Here is a 7803-nt window from a genome sequence, read left to right on the forward strand (position 1 = left end):
CTCAATTTTATTCAAAAATTAGGTATAAAATTCATTTTTGTTTTTGATATATTGTTTGACGCTGAAAAATTAAATAAAAAATTCAAATCAGAAACCGTTTTGCTTACAGCTCCAAAATGCTTCTGAAAAAGCTTGCTGTATGAACACTTTCATATAACTACCGCAATTTGAGAGCTTCACTCAGCTCGGAACGGCTTAGCCCGACTCGGATCCGCTTTCTGTGTGAACGTACTCTTAGGTGTCTGTTAAATAAACATTAACACCATAAATTCAATATTAGCACTAGAGAAGCGGGCACATTTTCCAGATTTTTGCTCTGAACTTATCAATGAAAATATACATACATCTTATACTATTAATTACAGAAAAAATTTTGTTATAAAAGCAATAAGCTTTAGATATGAAAACGGCCATGGAACGCGTAAGATTCGTATAACTAGTCAAATTTTACTGGATATCGATCCCGTACTCGATTCTTTGGCAAATGAGGACAAATGAAGTGAATGAGGTCCTCTCTCTGTTAACGGAATTGCTCTGTTAACCGAAATTGGTGCTCGCCGCACCGTTACCCATGTTGTTGTTGTTGTAGCGGCTACTAAGCCCCGTTCGGGGCGGTTCATCCATCAACATTGTCGTCAATTTCAGCTAGGGGGAGGCCCAGGAAGTGTGCTACTTCCACAGGGGCTGTCCATAGGGACAGGGGCGTTAGCTGAGTGGGATTCTCAGGGCATGTGAGGAGGTGCCGGGAGTCATGTGGCGACTCCCCACAAGCCGGGCATTGGTTGGGCACATCCTCGTTGATTCTGCTCAGGTAGCTGTTGAGCCTGCTGCAATAGCCAGAGCGAAGTTGGGCTATTGTAGTGCGGGTCTCCCGAGGCAGACAAAGTTCTGTCCCGTCCACGTCCGGTGGTTGTGTGCCTAGAACGGCATTCACAGGGCGGGAGTCTACATAACTTGAGACTGATTCCATGTGAATACCGTTCAAGGCCTGTCGGTAGGTTCACGGGTCCAGAGGTTGTTTGATATACCTATGGACTTCGTCTGTCAGTTCGTAAAGATGCCTCCTGACGTGCCGTGGCGAGGGCTCTTCCGCGAGCAGTTGCCCGCTGGGATGGCCACGTCAGGCCTATCGCGGAAATCTCCTATTAGGGATCTCAATTCGGAGATTCGGCAACTTGTGAACGTACATAAGCGGAAGAAATGGGAAGAGCATCTGAAGACCTGCAACTTCGTCTCTGGTGTGAGCAAGCTTTGGTCAACCGTCAGGTCGTTGTCCAACCCGACGAAGCGCGACGACAGAGTCGAGATAGACTTTGGTGACCACGCTTCGTCGGACCCGGAGAGATGCGCGAGCTATTTTAGCCGGCAGTTCATTCTGCATCCTCCGGTGGATAAAGCCAAACGTCGAGTGACCAGAAGGCTGCACAAAATGCCAAAACCTAGTGCGCCTCTTGTTTTCACCAGCCGGTGCGAAGCGAGCTGCAGCAGCAGTGACAACCCTGCGGAACTTCACCAAGGTGGACATCGGTTGGTGTGGGGAGCGCAGCGAAGGTGCTCTCAGTAAATTCCACGAAGCCTTTCTAATCAGCTTTAGAAAAGTTGATATAGGTCCGGTGTTCCGCGGAAGCAAAGTCGGTTGGTTTATCGATCGATATGACTATGGGCAGATGGTCTGATGCTAATGTCAGCAAAGGTCGCCATGATACGCTGTTTATCAGACCAGCGCTGACTATTGTTATGCCTGGCGAGCTGCAGCAGGTGCCCATAATCCTGGTATGTTCGTCGTCGTTCATTGTCGAATAGTCTATCTGCGCAGCCAGGTCTGTTCCCCTACGACCGTTTGACAAGCTTGAATACCAAAGATCGTGGTGTGCATTAAAGTCACCTACTACCATACGGTTTTCACCCCCCGAGGACCGCACCTATATCATGGTGATATCCTGCCGTGCAGCAAGTTACAGGGTGTATGTAGGCGTTGAATATTTCGAGCTCACCATCGCCTGACGGTCGATGTCTGCTTCAATAAGACGATACTGCACGGTGTGGTGCGTGATGAACGCTAAGCCACCACCATTATCTCGCTCGCGATCTCGACGGTGCACGTTGAATCGACGGTTATCTCATCGATCTTACTCTGAAGTCCGTTGCAGTTAATTTGAAGGAGCTTCATGTCGTTCGGGAGACGTGTTGTTATGCGGGTCGTATAGCCTTGCCGCCATTGACTGTGTGCGGTGCTGTGGAGGTTGCCGCCCTCGGGTGGTAGTGGGTAGTGTCGCAGTTGGGGTTTGAGACCGAGCAGCACAACACGGGCCCTCGAAGTTCCTCGTCCAATCTCGCGTGGTGCGCGGACCTGAACATGCCCTAAAGTGGCACCAGAACACCTGAACAATTGCTCACTTGCAACGCTGGCGGGAGGAGCGCTCAAATATTTGCGCGCCAGATCTGTCAATTTGTGGTATTTTAAGTTTATTTTTCCACCAATCGAGAGAATTTTCACCGAGATGAGCTCGTTTTTCATTGAGGTAGGCCTTCAATTGGGCCTTCGCTTTCGCTGGAGGAATCTAAAATTATTTCTAGGTTGCTTATAAGAATTTTAGCAGTACTTGTTGAAGGCCCATCAATGTTGCTTGATATACTACTTAATCTTTTATCGCCTGAAGCTAAAACCCGGTTATTATCCACACCCTTTTTAGACAGACTTATAGCCTATTTCCACCAGTGGATTAACTGCAGTTAAGAGTTCAGATAAGTTGAAATTCTTAAAATGGGGTGAGCAGCAAGGCTTATTTCTTAGTGTTTGCTTTTCTCCTTCCGTTTGCTTGTACTTAGTAGGAGGAATTACCCCTTCGAGTTGTAATCTATTGAACTATTAGAGCAATTTCAACAATATTAGAGTGGTCTCTCTGCCCATGTACACATTCGCATTCGCAAAACATTCCTATCATGTGATGCGAATGCGAATGTGTAAAATGATGCGAATCAACCGCATATCGAATAAGTATGCAAATATTCGCAACATCCCTGGACTGGGACACTAAAAAGAACTCTATTTTGCCCTTGCACTCAAAGATGAATTTTAGCCAAAACACCTAATTTTCATGAACGATGTATTTGTGTTGTAAAATGTGAATTATACACCTTCGTTTTAGATAAAAATGAGGTATATATAATCTTCATAGAAATCAATACTATAATAAAACTGTAAATTGTTTGTTGTCTGTTTAAACTCACTAATTTCCGGAACTACTGAATGGATTTTTATGCGGCTTTAACTGGTATATAGAGGGACCTCGGACGTAACCTAGGGTATAAAAAAAATTAGATCTGACTAGGGGGCGTGGCACCTCCCATAGGCGTGATATTTTTAATCAGCTATAACTTCGAAACCGTAAGTCACATGACTTTCAAATTAGGTGTGTTGACATACATATCTATCGTAGATGCATAGTATAAAGTAGATATACTTTTGTAAAAGGGGCGTGGGACATCCTTTAGGTGTTACATTTTTAATCAGCCATATCTTCGGAACCGTATGTCACATGACTTGATATGTACCTAAACAAAACGTATGTATGACATTCGTCTATACATATAAAAATGGTGTGAAAAATGTATAGTAATCAATTGGGAACGGCTGGGCCGATTTGGCTTTGTTTTGGTTGTTCGTAATTGCCTGGAAAAGGGTTTTAGGAAAGAAAATTTTCGGAAAACCGTCCGGAAAAGTCGGGAAATTGGTAAAATTTGTGTGCAATTGTTTCGAAATGGCTTTTCGGAGGAAAAATAGAAAATTCTTAGTGAAACTTTCAGAAAATTCCGTAAGAACGCGAAAAATTTGATTTTGTTTTCGACGAAATTTTGCCTTTTGTCGCATGATTTGATAATTTTGGACGATGTAAAGGTGGAGAATTCGTTGTGATGCTTGGAAAATTTCAGATAATTGTGAAATTCATTGTGATCAAGAATCAATTGGGCACAATTTTCTCCTATGTTTCATAACCGATTCGAATGGTTGGTGCTTTGTTGGAAAGGTGTTTAGAAGTGCACACAGTTTTAATTTTTCCGATAGGTGGTGCAGGGGTAGAGCTATGATAAACAATTGCATTTATGGCCCGATTTGCTTCAAATGCGGAATATATATTCGGTGCCATTTATCGGTGGTATAAACCAACCTGCCAAAAATAGACCCGATAGGTGCCTCCAAAGTTGAGTTATGGCAATATACTATCTATCTATACTAATTATATAAAAAGTTCCTTTTTTGTAACAGGCAATCTCGCAAACGGTAGGTCCGGCTTTCATGAAATTTTTTATATAAATAGCTTTCAGCAACCACCATGTCAAGGGAAAAAAATTCTCATTTTTTCAGGAAGGTGGACCAGGGAACAATATATTCGAAAAAATCTTATTTATGGTCCGATTTGCTTGAAATTTGGTACTTTTTCCAAGATTAGCATATACAGTGCAATCCGGTTATAACGAACTCAACGGGACCGCGTCAAATTGTCCATCATAACCGAGTGTCCACTTTATTAGAATATAATATTTTTAAATAATAAAGAAATAATGTACATGTATAAATACAAAATCGTATACTTTTCATGCAAGGTAAATGCCCTTTTACCGTTCCGACATTTTTCTTAAAGTGAACAAAACACAGATCAAAACCCAACGTACCGTCACGAGCTGATTGCCTATTTTGGCTGATTTCGGTGAACCAATGAACTTTGTTTAACCATATAGACATTTTCTGTCGAAGAGATGGTTATCTCTCTTTACTGAATTCGGGAAATTACCGAACTTTGTTTATTGCAGATTATTTTTTTTTTATTTGGCCTTGGTTATAAAGGACAAAAACCGGAACCCGTTATAACCGAGTCTATTTTAACTGAGTTTTTTTCATATGTTTGAACTAGGACTTGACAAATAGGTACATATTAACAGAGTTTCGATCTTAAGCGAGTCCGTTAGAACAATATATATAATTATAAAGGATCCTATTTTCCGTTAAGTGGACCAGGGACTGATCTATTCGAAAAAATCTTATTTCCGATATTGGCTATTTAACAATACATATTACAAGTATAAAGTTTCCATCAACTATAGATTTAGAGAAAAACGTGGTTAAAGTGTCAAAAATTCGAGGTTTTTGCAATACTTGAGAAGCTATGGCAAGGAAACAAAAGGTGATAGAACCTTTCACTTAGGCTTAAATTAAAGCTAGAACTCCCGGCAGCTTTAAGATTTGCCGCATCAAAATCAGTGTTGCCCTTTGCTTTAGTAATTAGTATAGAATTATATAAAAAGAAGCTCCTTCTTTTTATAAGAGGTGATCTCGCGAACGACTTTATCAATTTTTTGGAAATTTTGGACACCTACTGTAGGCTTTCGTTATACTAAGGGAGCGTGGCATCATCCATACATATCGAATTTTTCAAACCGTTTATCTCTGGACGTATTTGTGGTAGAGTCCTGGAACTTGGTGCTGAGATTTTGAAATCATCCCCATAATCATGGAGAAAAGAGGGACCTATTGGAAAAGGGGGCGTGGCGTCTTCCAAACATATTGAAACTTTTACCTATCTGTAGATAATTCTTCGGTACGTGTGTCGCAAACACTGAACTCCTTCTAACCGAGCGAAACGATTTTTATGAAATTTTTATATGTATTTGAGTAGATCCCTGTATAGTATAGGTTCACAACTTAAAACGCTATATTCGAGATATATATGTATTGGTAACGATAGGGGCAATACTATTCCAAAAAAGGATAGGCAAGGTGGCCTGTAGCCTAGTTATTGTTAAAAATCGTCAAGTGAAGCCATTCGGAGGCATCAGGGATCAAAGTCAAATTACCACCGTTAAATCAAACATCAGAACCATTGCGGTCCTTGCTTTACGGCGACTTAACAGAATAAAGACAATTCTTGATGAATGCTTAAAATTATAAGACATCAAGTTATTGGATTTCTAAGGACCAATGATACTCTCCAGTTTAGAAATTGCCTCCAACTATACTATACAGATTCAAAGACGATTCACCATCGAACAGGAATTGTTGGCGAGAACGTTGAACCAAATGTTTCTATAAAAAATTTATTTTAGGCGGGACGAAGTTCGCCGGGTCTGCTAGTATGTATCTAAACAAAATGTATGTATGACATTTAACTTCGACGACTGACAGCTCGGACAGCAACGACTTCGTGAGGTCTTCTGGATTGCACCGTCGTAAGAGACTAACGTACGCCATGGGTCCCGACGGAATATGCATGCTGATGCTGAAAAATTTGGGTCCTGCGGGGGTAGCGTACCTAACGGAGGTCATCAACTTGTCTATGGCCACTCTCATCATCCCAGACATCTGGAAGGTGGGGAGAGTGGTCCCACTGCTCAAACCGGGGAAACCTGCCAACAAAGGAGATTCTTACCGTCCGATAACACTCCTTTCCCCGGTAGCGAAGACACTCGAGGCTTTCCTACTCCCGTACTTCACAAACCACTTGACCCCAGCGAAGCATCAGCATGGTTTCCGTAAAGTGCACAGTACAACAACAGCACTTAACGCCATAAACATTCAGATAACTCGTGGCCTTAACCGAAACCGTCCCTGTGAGAGAACGATTCTAGTAGCGTTGGACCTGTCAAAGGCGTTTGACACCGTCTGCCATTCCACGCTACTAGAAGATATAGAGGCCTCCTCTCTCCCACAGAGGCTCGAACGGTGGTCGGCAATTTATCTGAGTGGTCGACATTCGTCGGTAATGTTTAGAGATAAAACGAGTAAACAGAGAAAAATAAAACAGGGGTTCCCCAGGGTGGTGTCCTTTCCCCGCTACTGTTTAACTTTTACATTTCAAAGCTCCCTCAACCACCAGAGGGAGTCTCGATTGTCTCTTATGCCGACGATTGCTCGATCATGGCGACTGGGAATGGAATTGATGACCTGTGTTCGAAAGTAAACGGGGATTCACGTCGATGACACACCAATTCCGACGGTGAATAACCCCAAAATACTCGGAGTAACATTCGACAGCCTGCTCTCCTTCTCTGCGCACGCAACCGCTATTGTCAATAAAGTACAGAGCCGCAACAAGGTCCTCAAGTCGCTAGCCGGCTGTACTTGGGGCAAAGACAAAGAAACGTTGCTGGCAACATACAAGGCAATAGGCCGGCCGGTTTTGAACTACGCAGCGCCAGTGTGGTCGCCGGGGACTAGTAGGACGCAGTGGACGAAGCTTCAGACGGCACAGAACACCGCATTCAGGACAGGGACAGGATGCCTCCTGATGTCGCCCGAACACCATCTTCACGGCGAGGCGCAAATGCTCCCCGTAAAGGAGCACAATATAATGCTCTGCAAGCAGTTACTGATCGGGAGCCACAGAAGTGGCCACCCAAACAGACAGCTGCTTGCAGAGGAGCCCTCGCCTAGGCACGTCAGGTGGCATCTATATGAACCTCTGGACCCGACTGCTTACCGACAGGCCCTGAACGGCATTCACAGGGAGTCAGTCTCGAGTTATGTAGACTCCAGACCTGTGAATGCCGTTCTAAGCATACAGCCCCCGGACACAGACGAAACGGAGTTTCATCTGCCTCGGGAGACGCGCACAACACTAGCACTACTTCGCTCCGGCTACTGCAGCAGGTTAAACTCCTACCTGCGTAGATTGAATGAGGATGTGCCGAATGAGTGTCCGGCATGCGGAGAGACCCCACATGACTCGAAACATCTCTTCGCATGCCCGGAAAACCCGACAACCCTAACGGCCTTGTCCCAGTGGACCAACCCCACAGAAGCTGCAC

The 7803-nt window shown here is 43.7% G+C and overlaps 1 protein-coding gene across 4 annotated transcripts in view; it reads right to left on the reverse strand.

Moving 5' to 3' along the window:
* The window catches only part of LOC118745682 (transmembrane protein 104 homolog), a 51499-nt gene that overhangs the window by 40037 nt on the left and 3659 nt on the right, over positions 1 to 7803 (reverse strand). The gene's annotated exons all lie outside the window — the stretch shown is intronic.

This window comes from Rhagoletis pomonella, unplaced genomic scaffold, assembly GCF_013731165.1.
Source record: "Rhagoletis pomonella isolate Grant_MI unplaced genomic scaffold, Rhpom_1.0 Rhpom_scaffold_00009, whole genome shotgun sequence".
Taxonomy (NCBI): domain Eukaryota; kingdom Metazoa; phylum Arthropoda; class Insecta; order Diptera; family Tephritidae; genus Rhagoletis; species Rhagoletis pomonella.